Source organism: Pleurodeles waltl, chromosome 5, assembly GCF_031143425.1.
Source record: "Pleurodeles waltl isolate 20211129_DDA chromosome 5, aPleWal1.hap1.20221129, whole genome shotgun sequence".
Classification (NCBI taxonomy): domain Eukaryota; kingdom Metazoa; phylum Chordata; class Amphibia; order Caudata; family Salamandridae; genus Pleurodeles; species Pleurodeles waltl.
This window is the reverse complement of record NC_090444.1, coordinates 735,618,353-735,640,007: the sequence shown is the minus strand read 5'-3', so window position 1 is coordinate 735,640,007 and position 21,655 is coordinate 735,618,353.

The window sequence follows — 21,655 nt, the reverse complement described above, 5'->3', positions numbered from 1 at the left end:
CTCAGATACCCACAACTCATCCTGTCTTTGAACACATTTCATTTTGCTCCATGACCTTTTCTCTTCCTTGTTGACATTACTCTGCAAAAATTTTAACTCTTCTAAAGTATCAACTACTTTTAATGCAAAACTTGTAAATGTTGCGTCCTCTTCAGGTAACAAGTCCCACTTCTCTTTGAATGATATGCAGTTCAACGCGCAAAACGTTGCGACTTGATATGCATATTCATTTCCTAGTGACACGTAGTCCTGTGACTTTAGATGTGCACTGCATTTCACCACAGCTATTTCTTCAGGGAGTTGAATTGCATATAACAACTACTTTATTCACTCACCATTTCTCACTGGTGATCCAGTAGAGGTCAGAAAACCTCTCTGCGACCACAATTGACCAAAATCATGAACTATTCCGAATCCATATTGGCTATCTGTATAGATGGTTTCTTTCAATGGAGCACAAACATGGTATGCCCTAGTAAGAGCGACCAATTCCGCTACCTGCGCAGAATACACTCCTCGAAGCCAGGAAGCTTCTAAGGTACCTATAATTGTGCACACTGTTTATCCTGCTCTCAGTGTCACTGTGCTGTCTCTCAGACAAGAACCATCAACGAAAGCAATTTGGTCATTTTCTTCCGATTGGGGATCTCTAATGTCAGGTCTCGGTTTTGTACACAACTCAGTTACTTCGAGACAATCATGTTCAACATCTTCCTCTTTCTCAATTTCAGTAGTATCACTTGGAAGTAAAGTTGCCGGGTTCAGCACTGTACATCTTTTCAGTGTCACATTTGGAGCACCCATGATGCTCGTCACATATCTAGTCAACCTAGCACCAGTCAAATATTGGGTTTTCTTCCTTGTCAGTAAAATCTCAATCGAGTGAGGGACCATTACAGTCAGGGAATATCCCATCACTACTCCTTTACACTGTGAAAGACTCTGACCAACTGCGGCAACTGCACGCAAACAACCTAGTAAGACTGCTGCAACTGGGTCCAAAGTAGCTGAAAAATATGCTACTGGGCGAAGAGCACCTCCATGGATCTGCGTCAAGACAGATAATGAACATGCATCACCTCATGACAAAACAATGTGAATGGCTTTGTGTAGTCAGGCATACCCAACGCTGGAGCACTGCATATACTCTCTCTCAACTCAGTGAACATTTTCATCTGATCTTCATCTAACGCTATGGGGTCGGTGACAACCTTATGGTTCAACTTCTGCAATGGTTTTGAGATTTCTGAAAAATTCTGCATCCATTGGCGACAATAGCCCACCATTCCCAGGAACATCCTAACATCTCTCTGTGAAGTCGGTGGGATTATTTGCAGTATCATTGTAATCATCTCTCTGGATATTTTCCTCAACCCCTTCTCAATTTGGTATCCAAAATACTTTATGACCATACTTTCCCAAATGATTCAACAGGGCAATTGAGTCTTACTTACACTTGTCCCTTGTCTTGGATGCAATCAATAAGTCATCAATGTATTGTACCTGAGTTAATTGGAAAGGTAATTCTAGTGACTCCAAATTCTTTTTCAAGATCTGATTAAATAAGAATGGTGACTCTGTGTACCCTTGAAGAAGACTGCACCAGGAGTAGACTCGATCTAGGAATTTGAAACTGAAGAGAAATTAACTATCCTCATGAAGAGGCACAGAAAAGAATTCTTGGACAAATCAACCACTGTGAACCACTCTGCATTGCATGGAATCTGGAACGTTATTACAGCTGGGTTGGGCACTACGGGACAACATTTGACCACAAAGTCATTTATATTTCTCAAATCCTGAACAATTCAAACCTTTCCACATGGTTTCTTTATCAGTGAATTACATGGGGTGCTCAACACCTCCTTCAAAACTCCCTCTTTCACAAAATCTGCAATTATCTGAGCAACGTTCATCATAACATCTTGTGGCATATTATACTGGGGAAGCTGCGGAAACACTGGATTTGGCCTTAGAGTAACTTTAATCGGCTCCACTCCTTTGAATGAACCCACTTATTTCCCTGTCAAATCCCACACATTTTCTTGCACTGTTCCTTGCAAATCAGAATAAAGCTCTCTACCTGTGAACATCGGGAAAAAAGCAATCAAGGGGTACTTCTCATTTGTAGTTTCAACCTCAGTCTCTGGGTCTTCCTCATTGTCACTATTTGTCTGAATCTCAGTTCCATCGAATGAACAAGTAATCAGACACCTTGTTTTACACAGCAAGTCCCTTCCCAGCAGGGATACCGGAGTTGAATCGCAGACTACAAATTATGCAGTCCCTGAAAATTGCCAATTTCCATTTGCACTGGATCTGTAATTGGGTTTCTTAAGTACTGATTCGCTACTCTTACAACCTGAACGACCTGAAAGGGGCAAATTTGGAACTTCTGCACTTGTCACTGTAGAGCGTGTAGCTCCTGTGTCTACCAGAAATGAGACACTGTGACCCATAACCTTGCTTCTCACATAGGGTCCTCTCTGATCTACTTCTAGAGAAGTCGCAAGCACACATGGCTCCTCATCAGAACTATCACTCATCCAGTCACCATTTATTTCATTCTCACTTTTTGACGGGAATTGGTGCGCTGCATTACTACTTCTGCCTTGTCTCTGCCCTGTGACCTGTTGAGAAAGCCTCATCTCTTGCTGCGCCATCAGGCTTGAGGTATCTGCATTTGCTGTCTAGGTACCATGGGAATCTGCTGCTGCATTGGCTGCAACTGTGGCACTTGTGCACGGGGCAATTGCACCTGTTGCATAGGCTGAAAATTCTGCATTTGATTCACATTATTCTGGAAATTTGGATTAGGGCCCCCTAATCTCGGTCCTCTCATATTCTGAAATGCGTTGACGTTGTTACTTTGTTGAACAACACCCTCCTGCACCATCATCGGACACCACCGCTTCCAGTGTCCCAGGGCCCCGCAAATGTGACACGGCAATAGCTTCTTCATTCCTTGCACATCATTTTGAACCACTACAGTATTCAAATCCGGACCTTGGTTCATATTGCCTCCACGACCTCTATCTCTCTTCTGAGGCTGGAACATGACATTTCCCTGCGGCACAAAAGTCCCCTGCACTCCTGTTTGAGCTGCCTTAACCTGCATCACCATCGCCTTCTCTTTCAACTTTTTCTGCTTCTGCTCAATTTCATCACTAGAGTATTTCGCATACTGCAACACCTCATCAATCGGCTTGGCTTGCCAGCAAATCAAATGACTCTTAATCATCTGACCTGTCTCAGGTCTCAGTCCTTCCAAAAACCTAAACACAAAATGCAGCAATTTCTTTCGCCTCGATTGCTTCTTTGCCACTGTACTCCTTAAATGCCTTCAACAGTCTCTCACAATACTCATGTATCGATTCCTTCACTTCCTGCACTATCCTGTCAATTCTCTGCCAATCAATATTTTTGGGGCGAAATCCTCGTCTTTAGGAACTCAATCACCTTATAGTAATGTTTCATTACCTCAGGAGATGGTCCACCTGTACTCTTTTTTTTTTTAAATATATGAATTGGTATATCAACAACAAACACAGGGAAAGTCAACATCCCAGTTGAACAACCCGTCCCTGGTCCCCTTTTTCCCATATCAGACTCCAACTCCAGGTTACGACTCTTGTTCAAGTAGGGTCTTCTTGAAAAGCAGGTTAAAGTCAAAGACAGTGTGTTATAATGTTCTGCGGACTGTGGCCTTAATCGCTGTCTAGATCATCCGATTATGTGGTTTGCCCCTGTGTATCAGCGGTTGGGTCTTTAAGGCAATCCAACAGGTGGTCCCATTGCTGTGCAGTTTCTACAGACCCTGCCCTCTTCACTGCTTCCTGGTGCAGAGCCATCTCTTCTGCTTGATCCCATTTTATTAGTGTGTCCCGCCATCTTTGTATCTGCGGACCCCTAGGGTTTTTCCAATGCATCGTGATCTCTCTCTTGGCCAGGACCAATGCTAGGTCAATGTATTTAGTCGTAGTTCTCTGTGTATGGGAGCGAGGAATTCCCCCCAATAGGGCCACCTGAGGGGAAGACTGAAGTCTCCTATCTGTTACTGCCTTTATGCTTTTTAGTACACTGTTACAATATTGATCCAACTTCGCCCAACGCCAGAGCATATGCACTAGATCCGCGTTGAGTTCAGAGCACCGGCGGCATCCACTATTTATAATGTTGAATATCAATGCTATCTTGGGGGGAGTGAGGTATGCTCTGTGAAATATGTATAGATCGATCAGTTTGAAACGAGCATTTCTAGATACCATGTTTACATGTGCTGTGATTTTCCCCCATTGAGGCTCATCTATGGGGATCCCAATGTCCTTTTGCCAGAGAGCATGTAACCTATCAAGAGGGAGTAGAGTGTCTTTATGGAATGTATGTAAAGTGTGGATACAACTCTCCTATCTCCTCCTATTGTGCAGAGAGCCTGACATCCAGCATGAGTGGGAGGTTCACATAAACCCTGCCACTGTATAAGCACTGTGAGGGATCTGTGTGTAAGAAACAAACCCGGGGGGACATCAGAGTGCTCCATCAGTGCCTCAAAAGACAACAGTTCCCCATTACGAAACAGATCCCCTATTGTAGAGATGTTGTATGCAGCAAGCTTTGAACGGCATGTCCGGCAAGTAAGGGGAATTGGTTCTCATACGCTGTAGACTGCACATCCAACAGGCGCGCATTACTTGGAGGTCTGGTGAATGTACCACCCGCTGCATTCTGGGGAACAACAGTATCCCCAGGAGGGTTTTGACTGAGTGTTCTGTGTGGTGCCCCGTGGTCTGTCTGACTGTGCTGTGTGTAATGCCTTTGCCAACCACTGTAGTTGGCATGCTAGGTAATACAACTCAATATCCGGTGCTGCCATCTCCCCCTCCTCTGTAGGTCGCTGGAGTTTATGTAAGGCCAACCTATGTCTCCCTGTCCCCCAGATAAAGCCAGTCACAATGGAATCAACATCTCAAAATAACAGACGAGGAATGAGTAGAGGCATTGTCGAGAAGTAGTACATTAATCTAGGCAGAGCTATCACTTTTACCAGCGCTATTCGTCCCGCCACCAATAGGGGTAGTGTTTTCCAGAACTGGACATCTGTTCGTAATTTCCGGATCGCTCTATTCACGTTTACCTCCAGGAGGTTCGCAGGTTTATGATAAATGTTTACCCCCAGGTAAGGGAAAGTGGAAGAGATCCACTCAAGGCCCCGGGTGTTCCCCACCCTAGGTGTCCCCTCATGCAACGGAAACATGTGAGACTTCTGCCAATTAATACGCAATCCTGACAAATCATCAAACTTCTCTAGTAGGTCCATTGCACCCGGCAATTCTTTGTCTGCATCTTCCAAAAATAGTATCATATCATCCGCATAAAGTGCGATTTTATGAGACTGATCCTCGATACTTAGTCCCCTATAGTAACCGCCAGTTCTTGCCGCCTGCGCTTGTGGTTCCATCGCAATGGCAAATAATAGAGGTGAAAGAGGACAGCCTTGGCTGGTGCCCCTGCCGATCTCGTGTGACCTTGAGATTATGCGGCCTGTACGAACACGGGCAGTGGGAGTTGTATATAACCGCTTCATCCGCTTGAGGAATACCCGGCCCAGGCCCATCTGCATCATTGAAATCTCCAGATAGTCCCATCTAAGACTATCTGCACCTGTACTCTTACCTCTTTCTGGCTCACTTGTCGGCCAATGTACAGCTCTTTTACATTCAACCCACAAATCGTCTGCAACCACTATTTCCAGTATAATATTTAAGTGTTCCCACAGACATTTCGAGACCTTCACAAATCTGCCCGTCTTCTGATACCACTCTACCAGCTTTTCCCTCAGCTTTGGATAATCATTTGTAAACGACAGAATATCACTCCTACTCCAAGGGACATGAACAAAATTTCCCCCTGGAATCTGTCTCATTGGTAAAATCTTTACCGGATCCTTGTCCTGTTGCACACTTTCAGGCACCTCCAGAGAATCTCATTTCTTTTTGTCTCTTTTCTTCACCCATCTGCCTTCCCACTTTTCTAATGCTCCCCAAACCTGAGCACTCTGCAATAGTTCCTTATGGTGTGTCTTCATTCCGGCAGACCTCATGTGTTCAAAATCTTTTGCCTCAAAATCTAATCTGTAGTTTCTCTTCAAATGCTTTTTTTCCCCAATTTCTACGCCATGCTTCTCTGCCAAATCTGCTAATCTCTGATGTATCTTGCTCACCCGTCTTGTAATTCTTGGGCATAAGTATCTTACCTCTGCTTCGGTATAGGACTCTAATCTATTCAACCCCACAATTAATCTGCTCCTCACTTTTGGAAACATCCTGTGGGGTATTCAGCTTGTCTAGCCATTCAGCCAACTGCTAAGCTGTCGATCTCTGTAACGAAATGTTACTTGCGTTCATCGGTGGTACCAGTTGTACCACTGCATTTGATGTCCGTGATGTCAAGTTCTGACCTGCACTAGGCCCATTCACAGCATCTGGAAGTGCAACGAGTGGGCTGAGATCTAACAATGATCTTGATCCATCAAAGGTCTGGCCCATAGAAGCGACTACCTGAATGTGCTCATTTGGTCCTCTCCTCACTAGATTCTGGGACATCTCTCCTTGTTCACTCATGCCTGGTTTCTTCTGAGCAAATAATAGTACTGCTGGACCAACAGTAATCAGCAGCGATAATGCTTCTGGGGCTGCTTTAGGACCTGAACATTGTGGGAGAGTAACCCCCATGCTCTGATTCATAATTGGTGTTGAATCTGACTGTTGCCCTGTCATTGGCGTAAATCTCGGCATCCCCTCTGGCTGTTCCTGGGGTAACAAAACTGGAGTCGGCTCAGTCTGGACCAACAGTGGTCTTGGAACCACTTGCTCCGTAGGTACCACTAAGTTCGATGTCGTCTCTAAAACAGGCACATCAGGGTAGATTCTCTGTATGGGTGGCGGATGCATCTGTGCCTGAACTTCTGGAGTAGTTAACACATTATGTCCTTGCACCACACCCTGTGTTTGGCTAGTATTAACCTGCACTGCGTTCACTGTTTCCATTGCCTGTGCTGGGGCTGTTGCGTCAACACTAGTACTCGGACCATCGTCATATATCGCATACGGTGGTGGTCGATCTCTCAGTTTTTGTGTAACAAGATCTTCAGCCTCAGAGTCCTCCTCCACTATGGAATACTTTCTAGCTTCCTTACTCTCAGACAGACCCCTATTAGACTTTCTAGTTGCTTTATTTCCTTCCGTCTCATCTTCCTGCGTAATTGCCGGAAACCATTTTACATCCTGCAATGTCATTGATCTCCATTTCTTCTGTTCCCAATCCCATCTTGCCTCCGCTAATGACTTCTCTACCTTTCTTACTCTCCTTTTGAATTTCAATTGCTGTTGCTGTCTAGCTACCAGCTCCCAAACTGCTAATGCCTCAAACTGTGCAGGTCTCGGAAGGAGCTTTGATTCATATAGCGCCATCCGCAATTGCTCCAAAATTCTCAAATTGAACGTCCCATTCTCAGGAAAAGCTAAGCTCCCATTTTTCTCTGTCAACTTGCACCACTGCTTTAACTAAAGACAGGGTGTGACACCTCGCTCCTGCATTACAATGTAAGCTGGTGTACCCTCTGGCAGGGTAGCCTCTCCTACATTTGCTCTAATGTACGTATCTCCCCTTAGGGCACTCTTCAATGCCTTGAAAAATGTAATCTTTTATACCCTATATTTATTCAAATTCAAATCAGGAAATGACTTTTACTCCCAAGATTCCTTTCACCCACGTTTTTAACCAATTGACTCTCACGGATGGCAGCCAATCCGTGCGCGACTCTTCTCACTGACTGACCTATCCCAAGCACGGCTCCAATGACGTCACACTCACACACACAGCAGCTGACAAAGTCTTGGGGCTCGTCCTCCTAAACTTCAATTCACACAAAACGAATGCAAAATATTGCGAGCACTAATCAATAACCAAAAAACAAAAACAAATCTGCTGATTTACTACAAGGAGGAAACACAATCGCTTCAGAGACCTTACGGATTTTCACTGATGGCCCTTTTTTTTTTTTTGCAAGCAAAAGTCGACCCGCAAATTTTACTCTCAACTGATCAATGGGTCTGTCCTGGTGCACATAGAACTCGCCAAATCTCAGTCTAATTTTTCCTCTCGCCCACTTACACACACACTGACTTGTTGACCACACCCGATCAACCTACTAAACCAGACAGATTACAACATATAATCAAGTGTCTCATACACTTTTCAATATACTCAGGAGTCTTAGACCACGCAGGGTCCATACATCAACAACCACGTGGACAAATTTTGAGCACAAAGCGCCACACACATATGAAGTTCGAAGACTTCCCTACTTTCATACTGCAGAGTATGCACACTCCTACTAAAACTTCATCTGCAGTACGCAGACTCCCTAAATTCCCTCACATACGTCACATTTCACCTGTGATTTTCATATGCTGAGCAAGCGCAGGGTATCTCTCTCACTCTATCACTAGAACGCCAGGAACATGCCCAACATCACTAGCGGATCCAGGATCTGGGAAAGTCATTTCTGGGCTCAAGGGAACATAATTTTCTCTATAAATGCCATTTTGAAAACAAAATCCAAATCTCAATAAAACCCAGACACCTAAGCCAAGCTCCCGAAGAGACTAACCATCGGGCTCCCCACTGTAACTATTAACACCTGTCACTCTGTACGAAACACTTATGGCAAGCCCTTAAAGAGACAAACCATCAGTCTGCTGCCATAACTGTTTGCGCATTGATCCTTAATAAGTCAACTTATAAGGGGACGCGCATAGGTCGATGAACCTTTTGATTCGTTTAAGGTGTTCTTACCATAGTTCCAGTACATAGACAATAATCAGCGTACAATAATCAATAGTCATTAGTCAAATCAATAATCAATGGAGTCAGTAAAATTCACACACCATGACTTTTCAGCCATGGATAATCACACCTTTAATTATAAGTTTAGTAAGTTTTATTCCTTTACATCAACAATACTAAGGGCCTCATTATGACCCTGGCGGTAGAGAACCGCCAGGGCCAACGGGGGCGGGAGCACCGCCGACAGGCCGGCGGTGCTCCCTTGGGCATTCTGACCGCGGCGCTTTGGCCGCGGTCAGAAAGGGAAAACCGGCGGTCTCCCGCCGGTTTTCCACTGCCCCTAAGAATCCTCCAAGGCGGCGCAGCTTGCTGCGCCGCCGAGGGGATTCTGACAATCCTTACCGCCATCCTGTTCCTGGCGGCTCGCCCGCCAGGAACAGGATGGCGGTAAGGATTGTCATGGGGCCCCTGGCCCCGCTAGTATTTCACTGTCTGCGTAGCAGGCAGTGAAATACGCGACGGGTGCAGTAGCACCCGTCGCACCTTCCCACTCCGCCGGCTCGATTACGAGCCGGCATCCTCGTGGGAAGGGAGTTTTTCCCTGGGCTGGCGGGCGGTCTTTTGGAGACCGCCCGCCAGCCCAGGGAAAAACTCATAATACCCTCCGCGGTCTTCTGACCGCGGAGCGGTATTATGGCCTCCGCCGCCCGCCAGGGTCATAATGAGGCCCTAAGTCATGAATCTTAATCCTCAATTCAAATCAAACTAATTTAATAACGCTTGTTAATCAACAAGTCGCAAGAAACATGATCCAATCAAAGCTTGAATCAAAAGACATTCCAATGCATCATTACACAGCATTAGTAAAAACCCATTTCAATAAAGCTATGATGTCCATAAAGTTCAGCAAAATAGTCTGTTAACTATTTGTCTCTGCAATTCATCAGTCGTCATGTGAGTAACCTCAACTAACACAGATTAGCATCAGCATGTGGGGCTTCATGCAAAACAATTTAGAACACAAATTTAGAAAACATCTACCTAAAGAAAGTATTAAGACAGCGCAGTTGGTACCTATAAAGAAAAGGCATAAAAATGCAATTCAATCATTGTCATATCTCCCTATCCACGCTATGGGTCAGCAAGCAGAATCAGTCTTCATCCTCAGGTCATCAATCGATCAGCAAAACATCAGGCTCTCAGTCAGGGAGTATGAGCCCAATGACAGAATCTCAGATCTCTTCTTCTCAATATCGCATCCCATAACGGGGTAAGATAAAATCAAATCTGTCTGTGTTCTCCTCTGTCACGTTGTTATATCAAAGTCACCCAAACGATCCCCTAATCCCCAATTGGGCAATTAATCATATGTTATTACTCGGTCCAATAGTGTCCATATACCAAATCTATGAATTCTAATATTTCACAGTTCACATGTCGTTGATTGGTCTGCTTTACAATGTTCTCATCATCCGGTTCGTCAGGTATCAATTTTGTTGCATCTTCGTCTCCAGTCAGTGTCTTCATTGTTCACGTCCTGGGAAAGTACATCTCACGCACATTACACACATTTGGATACATTACTAGAGACCTCATCTCCTGTCCAATTCCCATAGAAAGCTTCTGCTAAGCATTTTATTAAAACAATGAGCATTTCAAAGTTAGTTCACTCTGTCAGCATTTTATATTAAACGCTAAGAAATACAGCGTCTGCATGAGGCCTGGCAAAACTAGGCCAAGACACTCGCTAAGTTAAGGCCTACAATTAATAAGCAAGAACATAATTCATAACTCTCATTATGATATATTATTACATTAATCTAATACATTTCATTATTTCATTACATATTAATCATAATTTAGTACATTTCGTAAACACTGGGGGCCATCCTTCGAGACCACATTTTCAAATGTGCACATTATTTTTCTATGTTATTCATTTTTCTACATAAGTCATTATTCAAAATACATAAACATTCATTAATAATTTCTAATTAAGACATCTGCTTCAGCATTGTTGAGGATCATCTGGAAAGCTTTGTCTTTCCGTAAGGCACAGTTGAAGTGATGGCACTTAGTGGGTCATTCTGACCCTGGCGGTCATGGACCGCCAGGGCCAACGACCGCGGAAGCACCGCCAACAGGCTGGCGGTGCTTCCGGGGGCATTCTGACCGCGGCTTGGAAACCGGCGGTGTCCCGCCGGTTTCCCGCTGCTCCAGGGAAGCAGTGCCGCCATGGGGATTCCGACCCCCTTACCGCCATCTTTACCACCAGGAACAGGATGGCGGTAACGGGTGTCGTGGGGCCCCTAACAGGGCCCCACATTGATTTTCAGTGTCTGCTTGGCAGACACTGAAAATCGCGACGGGTGCAACTGCACCCGTCGCACCCCTTCCACTCCGCCGGCTCCATTCGGAGCTGGCATCCTCGTGGAAGGGGGTTTCCCGCTGGGCGGGCGGGCGGCCTTCTGGCGGTCGCCCGCCGGCCCAGCGGGAAAACTCAGAATGACCGCCACGGTCTTTTGACCGCGGTACGTTCTTCTGGCGGTTCCCGCTTGGCGGGAGGCGACCGCCGCCCGCCAATATCGGAATCAGCCCCTTAATGTTTGATTGAATACTTTTCTTTTATCTGAAAACCCAGGAGCATTTATTAGATTATGAAACAAATAACATTACTTATGAGAACACAGTAACACAATACGAATGAAAACATGATGAAGCACAATGAAACAAAAACCACAATGGAATGCAGCCAAACAATAACAAAATTGCAGCACAGTTGCAATACAACACAATACAATTCAACACAATATTTTTACAGACGACCAACATAACAGTGCTAAATCATGTCAATGCATTACTAACAAAACAAAATGCACACATTTACAACACAACACAAAACATGAAACCACCTCAATAGCACAAAAGCAGAATATCAAAACATAACTAATTACAAATTAAATACATAAAAGGACAACAAAACAAACGTCTAAAAGACAACCCAAAAAAAGACACTACACCGGACTCAATACTTTGTTCAGTTTCATAAAACCATAACCGTTCATACATAATTTCAACAACAAAAAAATCCATATTGTTACAATAAAAACTTGAAAATACATTTCCCATTACAATATAAAAATCGATGACAATCACTCATCACGTTTCTAATATAATACATTGTGAGTATATGTAGTAAGATTCCTGTATAAATCACCAGCCTGCCTACAAATCAACATATCAATAATTGTGGTAATTAAAATAAGGAATTAATCTAGCTGAAGCCTTTCCTGACTTTCCAACTTGTATCAGAAAGATAATGAAGTTTCCAAAGAAAGACAAGAGCAAATCAGCATTGGACGAAGTGTAAATGTTTAACTACTGGAATGATCAACTTCCTCCTAGGTTTCATATAAAACCTACAAAAAAGCATAAGTGTAAAGTGCTTTGTGTTGAGAAACTCTTGCAAGGACAAGGCGGGAGGGGCTAACCCAACCCCTCCGATTCAATAAAAGCAAACAATCTATGTACATTGTTTAACTGAATCTTGTCAATAAAAACCTATGATCTACATTTGTGACCAATATGATGTAGGGATGTATTCCAGGTTTGCTAAGTAAGAGGATCTGGGCAAAAACACTTACTTTTCCCAAATCAACATTTTCCCTCTTCCTCCTGACCAGATCAAGAAAAATATATTTTAAATTCTGCTTACTCAAATCAGTGATTGCTTCTGGTAAAAGAAAACAGTTACTCATACTGATTTTCCCAAGCGTATTCCTGATATATTTTAGCCAGTAGATTGTATCCTTCACATCTAAGGCCAGGCAATCCCAAATGATTAGCCTATTCTGAGAGGTGACAGATGAAGTGAGCACATCTAGGCACATCTAGGAGACACTGCCAGCATCCATCTTAAACATTTAGGGGCATATCTTTACTTGTTTTGCGCCGGATTTGCATAATTTGTTTATAACGCAAATTCGGTGCAAAACGAACTCCATATTTATACTTTGGCGCTAGACCCGTCTAGCGCCAAATTTATGGACTTAAAGTCAGTGTTTGGATGTGGAAACCTACTTTGCCTCAATGAGATGCAAAGTAAGCATTCCTGTGCAAAAAATGACTCTACGGCCTTAGCGCCATATTTATCTCCCGTGCTAAAATCACACACGGGGGAGGCGGGGTCAAATAATGGTGCAAAGCATGCTTTGCACCATTCTTTACTGCCTGGGTCAGGGCAGACGTTAGAGGACCTATGGGCCTATTTCTATGGTGGAACACCATGGAATAAGCCCACAGGTGCCCGCCCCAGGGACACCCCCACCCACACCAGAGGGACAGCGGAGGATGGGGGACCCCATCCCAGGTAAGTATAGGTAAGTACAGGTACGTTTTTTTTATTTTAAAGTGCCATTGGGGGCCCTGAAATGGGACCCCCTACATGGCACTAGGAGCACTGGCCATGCCCAGGGAACCCTGGTTTCCTGTGCTGGCCATTGGGGTGGTGAGCATGACTCCTGTCTTTTTTAAGACAGGAGTCATATGACATGGATGGTTTTGCGTCAGAAAATGACGTTAGGCTGGTTAGAGTCATTTTTTTACTCTAACCTGCCTAATGTCATTTTTTGGTGCTAATCCCCCTTCTTTCATACCTCCAGCCCCACCCGGCGAACATCAAGTTTTTTTAAAGCTAGCCTACTCTTTGCACCGGCTTGCACCATTCCATAAATATGGTGCCCGGCTGGTGCTCATAAATGGTGCAAACCGGTGCTAAACTTTCTGGTGCAAAACTGCGTTAGTGTAGTTTGGCACCAAAAAGTATCAATCAGGGCCCTATTGTCTAAAATTTGAGACATTTCACATCTGCCCCTCTCCATAAACCCTCCCCTTAAGTTACATCTGCTACACATTTACAGTTATATATGGAGGCTGTGACATTCAGTGGTTTGGAACCTATCTTTGTCACAATTCTAAAGAGAGCTTCTATATTTTTTTTGAAACTACATACTATTCGCCGTCAGCAATGTATTCCAGTTGTTATGGAAATTAAATAAAAGCCCCAAATAAGAAAAGGTCTCAGTGGTAGGCATCTTATTTCCTTTAAGGAAATGAGGACATGACATTTCCTTTACTGCCCCCATCACAATTCTAAAACATTTACCTTGATTTACACAATGGCCCAATTCTTCCATAAAACTGTCAAAGTGAACAAGCAGTGACTGCAGTACATTTCCCATGTTCACTATTAAAGCAGAGATGTCCACATATAACAAAATAGGGAGTTGCAAGACCCTACCCGAGGCAAATCATGTGGTTTCGCCATCGAAAAGTCCTGATGGTGTTAGTATATAAAGAGAATAAAAATAAGGCCAGGATGTAGTCCTGCCCAACTATTTTTCTGTATGAAAAACTCAGTACACTCCCCTGTACTACTGTATCTGACACAAGCTGTCATCCCTGTCTTCAATTACCTTAGAAATAAAATGATTGACGTCTCCACACCCTTAATCATCAGGAGGTCCCATAATTTGCTATGATTCGCACTGTCAAAGGAACATGATAGATCCATAAATGGTATGAATAATGTACTTACTAATTAAGAGGTACAAATTCAAGCCTTGCTCAATAGTGCCATAATTCCTTTTGGAACCCGTACTGCATGTCACAGATGATGGTCTTGTCTTCAGCTCATGTCTCTAGCCTAGGCAGTAAAATCCTGCCTTTAACCTTAAGGTTGAACGACAGGATTTCACCTTTAAGGTGAGAAATTGATTAAGAGATGTTGGTCTGTAACATCTAGGATTCACCCTATTACCCTACTTAAAGATGGGCACAATCTCTGAATGAGGTAAGTGGGGGGTAGGCTATGTCTTACCACAGCTTTTAAAACATTTGTGATTAGAGGAACCCAAAAATCGATCTTCTACATAACCATATCCAAGGGTGACCCATTAGACTCTGGCGCTTTTCCTTTTCTTTCACCTTCAGTATCAATTCTCACATCATCTAAACTCAGCTCCAAATGCGCTGTGTCAAGATACCTTGAACATTTCTGTGGAGACTTTGCATAGGAGCACTCCCCTTCAAGTTTCTCTGCATGAATAGCAGCAAAACTCTTCACCAAGTCCTTCAGGGGAATGACTATTTCCCCAGTCAGGGTCTCTGTCTCCCTAAAGCATAGTGTATTAACCACCCTCCAAAAGGTCATGCGATCTGAGTCCTTACATGCTTTTTGTAGTGCCTCCTATGCCTTCTCTTTTATAATGTCCCTATGTGCTTTCAGGGCATCTTTATAAATCCTCCTACAGTCTTACTTTATTTGTATCCCTTGGGTTCACATTCAATGCCTCCTTCAATTTCTTGTGGACTTTTTGACAGTGAGAGTCAAATCACCCACACATCTTCGCAGTGCCAGTTTTAGGTCGTTGCAATAAGGGCTCTTTTATAAGATGGCCTATCCCCGTGAAAGCCTTAACAATAGAACTTCCCTCAGAGGGCTCATCAAGGCAGGTTTCGACCTGTTCCCATTTACGCCTAATTACATCCTGTATGAGCTCCCCTGAATCCATTTTGTCTCACCTAATTGTACGACCATTCCTCTTCCCTTTCTGGCAATCTCAGCTTAACACCATGAATGACCCAATTAGTGGTCAACACTAATGGGCTGTGATCACTGATGCTGGCTGGTACTATTTGAAATCATTCAACAAAAGATATGCCATTCTCTGAAACAGGAATAAAATCAATTGTAATTGAGCAATTCCCTCTTACAAAAAGTTGGCAGATGTTCTCCATGTGAGTTACAAATATCATGAATATATAACACAAATTCATCTTCATTAAAAATTTGTTTAAAACATTCCCATAATTGTCTTGAATAAAATGCATCATCCTTTTGCCCCAAGTTATTTGTCAACCCACAAACTATGTTACATCATGAAATGTTACATCATGTGAACATATGACGGTGTTCAAATCCCCAAGCCCTATAATGAGGTAGTCACTTCCCATTTTGTCTAAAATGTTTTTCAGGTCATATTCTAAGGCATTTACTACAGTTGTCCTTCTGCTATCAAAAATGTTGTTATAATAATGTAATAAGACCAAGGGCCTGATTACAACTTTGGAGGAGGTGTTAATCCGTCCCAAAAGTGACGGTAAAGTAACGGATATACCACCAGCCGTATTACGAGTCCATTATATCCTATGGAACTCGTAATACGGCTGGTGGTATATCCGTCACTTTACCGTCACTTTTTGGACGGATTAACACCTCCTCCAAATTGTGATCAGGCCCCAAGTCCTCTATGCCCCTGAGGTTTACCCTGATGATCTGGCAATGTGGAGAATGTACAGCCTTCTTGGATACACAACCTTGAATAGTTAAAGATAGCAAAATTGCTAGGTTCCCCTTTGCTCTACCATGACTTGATTTAATGGCTGGTGAACAGAGGGAACAAAACCCTTCCAAGAAAAAAGGCTCTGATGCCCACATTTATTGGAAACATAAAATTGGGTATTTGTGAATAAAATTCAACCAATCTGGAATTTCTTGCTTAGCCCAAACACTCGCAATATTCCAACATAAAAGTTTAACCCCATCTGAGGATGTATCTTCTGTGTTGTTACACAACTCAGAAGGGCATACTCCCCTGTCATCCACATTGGTACTCACCTCCCTCACTGGAGTTCCGGTAACTAATGGACAAGTTAACTCTGAGGCGTCACCTGCTTCCAAAACCAGTCATCCCTGCGATGGATCTTCCATCAGTTTGGGAAAACGATTATGTATACTCACTCCAAATTGCAATCCAATGGGAGGGGGACAGGTCCCACTTAAAGAACCCATTACCTCACCTATTTTTCCCCCGTTTACTGGGTCCCTATCATAGATATCCGATGAATAATAAAAATATCCTACTGAGATCCCAAGTGCTGGTGGGTTACGGGTTGATTAGAGGACAAGCACAATTTCTGCAAAATAAGCTGAATAAAATTTTTTCCACCACACAATATTCCTTGCATGTTTTTGGGCCTGGTCAATCCATAGTACATGACGTACTGTGTTTATCTCATCCAAAACTGATGCTCTTTACCTAATTTACTGCCCAGCCAATGTCTTATCGTAAGGACCCTTGTATCTCTACAAGAGTGCTGGTTTAGGGGCGGAAGCTCCTCTGATTGTAGGTGACTGAGTCACTCCTATACCAGTTGGCAGCTGTTGACCCAACCCTTCCGGCTTTCTAGCAGCACTGCACCAAAACATAAACAGGTGATTTCTAGCAGCGTATTGTCTAACCTAAAGAGAGCAAGGAATGATAAACCTAATCTGCCCAAGCCATGTCCATGTGAAGTACCCCAAGCCCCGTTACCTTAGAACAAGGTCGCCTCTAGTCTCCAAATCAGGCGGTGTAAAGACACAAAGGCTGAGGTCTGCTGAGTTCTGCTGCAAAGTGACGTGCAGTATGGATGGAATATCCTGGGTGGAACCCCCTCTAATGGCCTTGGTCTCACGGAGTGTTTTTATAAGACCCATGTTATTGTCCGTGCAGACATCCTGACGTAGGTGTGTACCTAAGCGTTAGATTGTGTGTGCAAACTTGGATCAGCAATATCATAACAAAATGCCTGACACGTTCACATTCTGTTCTTGTCTAACGTGAAGCAGAGGGACATAATGACAATCCAATGGGTAAATCACTGATAATGATGCTTTCACAGAATCACAACTGATTATAATGTAAAAACATTTCTTATAAAATGCAAGAACTGCTACTGCTAAAATGAATTATAAATCAGAGCATGTTTATCTAGATAAAAGGGCACAAGCCTGCAAGCCGAAGCTCAGCTAAACTCCTATATCCAAGCAACTTAAATAGATCCACGACAGTCTAACCTTGTTTTGTTAACTTTCTTCAGCCATCCTGCTGATCTGGCCTTAGTCTGGGCACCCATTTTAAGATGGTCACATACAGTGTTTTATCTGGTGGCAGTTGCAGGAAAGGGCATGGGTAGGGTTTCCTGGATTGTGAAAACCCATGGACCTGAGCCTTGTTTTGCTTCACAAGGCCCCACTCAACTTGGGTGGCACTATCTTTGGGCCTTAACCCCATCCCACATGTATTCCCATCTGAATTCACACTTGCCTCTCCCTCAACTTTTCTCTCCTGGATGACACACAGCTCACAGGTTGCTATCCCAATATTCTTCTTCTCTTGACATAGAGCAGATAAGGTGGTTGATTTTAACACTTCAGTGTCCTTCATATCCAAAGAGTCAATACTATTAAAAACCTGCTTAAATGAGCCTCCTATGAAAGCTTCCAGTGTCCATAGAGTAGTGGCTACAATGTCTTTCAAAGTTTGTTTAAGCAACACTATGACCCTCATTTTGACTTCAGCGGATGGAAAAGTCTGTCCGCCAAAGTCCTGCAGTCATGTCATCGCCAGTGCGGTGGTGTTCCTGCGGCCCCTATTACAAGTTTCCCACCTTTCGCGTTTTTGACAGTGACAAGTGCGATGGGGCTGGCCCATGGGGCCCCTTGCACCTGTCTCCATCAGCATTTACATGGTGGTGCAACTGGCATGTAAATACCGGCAGAGAGAGGGGTAGTAAAGCTGCCCTGGTGGATTGAGACTGCCAGCACTGCCAGGCCATCGTCCAGTGTAAATGTGGTGGTGTCGGCGGTCCAAACGTGGACCATTCGCCACGGTCATAATGTGGAGGCCAGACCGCCACATTTGCAGTAGACCAACCACCACTGCAACCCTGGCGGTCGTTATTAGGGCCTATATCTATACTCTTCAGCTGTAATATGCCGTTGTCCTCTTTAGACTGTGACTTTTTCTCCTGGGGTGGGGTTGTCTTGCTTTTCACAGCTGGGTCTCTTAGCTGGGGGCAAATTATGGGTGTCCCAAGGGGAAAATGGTTTGATTGACTATACGCATGGATTATTTGATGCTGTTAAATTATTTGGGCCAAGACCTATCTGATTTTCCTCAAAAGAGGGCAATTAAGCTGTCATGTTGCTCACCCCTTTCGCCCCTCTCAAGGCCTGCTGTGTAGTGACCAGTCTCTCTTTAACATTACAGGTCTCCTCATTTATTGCCCCCATAGTATTAGTCAGAAAAGTAACAATGTTTGGAGTAACTGAAGCCTCTCTACCTGGGTGGGAGAATTCAGCTTTCCTTTTCTCCACCATTCTATCATTGAGGACCTTAAAGGGCAAGAAGATGAAGAAAAAAAACAAAATAGAGAGGGACCCCCACCCTCTGTCAGGCGCAAATGCGCACAAGGGGCCTGCTCTTGGCCTGGTCTTTGCATCCCGCACAGTGGGGAAGAACAAGCAAGCAACCACATCTCCTTCAGCCACACCACCGAACTCCACTGGACCGACCACCACTGTGTCCACTTCACATTCAAGAAAAACACCGTACACCACCGCACCCCACTGCCGCCGCACCGCCGCTGGGGCAAAGTCACCGAGGACCAACTAACCAGCACCCTCGCCAAGAACCCACCGACCGACCCTACCGACCCGGATTCCGCCGCCATCAACTTCCAACAGTGGCTCCTCAACTGCGCCAACACCCTTGCACCACTCAAGAGGCCCACCGTCAACCAAGAAAAGAAAAAAGCTGCCTGGTTCACAGACGAACTGATCACCTCCAAACGCACCTGCCAGAAACTTAAGAAAAAATGTCTTCTCGAGCGCACACCCGACAGCCTGGCAACCCACAAGGAAGCCACCCGCAAGCACCCCCAACTTATCCGACTCGCCAAACGCTCCCACTTCACAGAACGACTAAACAACAACGCACACGACAGCAAGGAGCTCTTCTGCATCGTGAAGGAGCTCTCCGACCCCAGCGCCAACGTCAACGACGTCCCACCATCCCAGAAACTCTGCGACGCACTCTCCACCTTCTTTTACCAGAAAATCGCCGCCATCCACGACAGCCTCAACACCACACCTCCTGCCAGACCCCACCCCGACAACTCCTCCTACGCCGACCGCCTCACCACCTGGACCCACGTAGATGACGCCGAAACCCGAAAGACCATGAACTCCATCCACTCAGGATCCCCCTCAGACCCCTGCCCACACCACGTCTACAACAAAGCCGACTCCACCATCGCCCCCCAACTTCGTAAGATCATCAACCTATCCTTCGATACTGCGACCTTCCCGAACAGCTGGAAGCACGCCGATATCCAAGCCCTCCTCAAGAAACCCAAGGCTGACCTCAACGACCTCAAAAACTTCCGCCCGATCTCCCTCCTCCCCTTTCCAGCGAAGGTCATCAAGAAGATCTTCAACGCCCAGCTCACCCGCTACCTCGAAGACAACTCCATCCTAGACCCCTCACAATCCAGATTCAGACGCAATCACAGCACCGAGACTGCACTCCTCGCCGCCACAGATGACATCAGACAGCAAATGGACAACGGCGAAACTTCAGCCCTCATCCTCCTAGACCTCTCCGCTGCCTTCGATACGCTCTGCCACCGCACCCTACTAACTCGTCTCCACAAAGCCGGAATACAAGACAAAGCCCTCAACTGGATCTCCTCATTTCTCTCCGGCAGAACCCAGAGAGTCCGACTCTCACCCTTCCGCTCCGAAGCCACCAACCTCATCTGCGGCGTCCCCCAAGGCTCCTCGCTAAGCCCAACGCTGTTCAACGTCTACATGGCCCTCCTCGCACAACTGGCCCGTCAGCACAACCTCAGCATCCTCTCCTACGCCGACGACATACAGCTCATCCTCTCCCTCACCAATGACCCACACACCGCCAAAGCCAACCTCCACGAGGGATTGAAATCCATCGCCGAGTGGATGAGAAACAGCCGCCTGAAATTAAACTCCGACAAGACGGAAGTCCTCATCCTCGGACGCACCCCCTCGGCCTGGGACGACTCCTGGTGGCCCACCGCGCTGGGTCCCCCCCCTACTCCAGCCAACCATGCACGCAACCTCGGCTTCATCCTCGACTCCGCCCTCACCATGTCCAAACAGGTCAACGCAGTCTCCTCCTCCTGCTTCAACACCCCCCGCATGCTCCATAGAATCTACAAGTGGATCCCGACGGAAACCAGAAAAATGGTGGCCCAGGCCCTCGTCAGTAGCAGACTTGACTACGGCAACGCACTCTACACAGGCATCCCAGCAAAAGACATCCAACGACTACAACGCATCCAGAACGCATCCGCCCGCCTGATCCTCGACATTCCCCGCCGATGCCACATCTCCCACCACCTGAAAGACCTCCACTGGCTCCCCGTGGACAAGAGGATCACCTTTAAACTCCTCACCCACGCGCACAAAGCACTACACAACGGCGGACCCTCCTACCTCAACAACAGACTCAACTTCTACGTCCCCTCCCGCCAACTCTGCTCTGCCAGCCTCTCCCTCGCCATCGTTCCCCGATTCCAACGCAAGACCTCCGGCAGCAGATCCTTCTCCTACCTCGCCGCCAAGACCTGGAACTCCCTCCCGACCACCCTGCGCCAGACCCAGGACCTCCTCACCTTCAGGAGACTCCTCAAGACCTGGCTCTTCGACCAATAGCAGCAGTACCCCCCCCCCCCCCTCAGCGCCTTGAAACCCTTACGGGTACATAGCGCACTTTATAAATGTAATGATTGATTGATTGATTGAACAATGTTTGGAGTAACTGAAGCCTCTCTGCCTGGGTGGGAGAATTCAGCTTTCCTTTTCTCTATCATTCTATCATTGAGGACCTTAAAGGGCAAGAAGATGAAGAAAAAAAACAAAATAGAGTGGGACCCCCACCCTCTG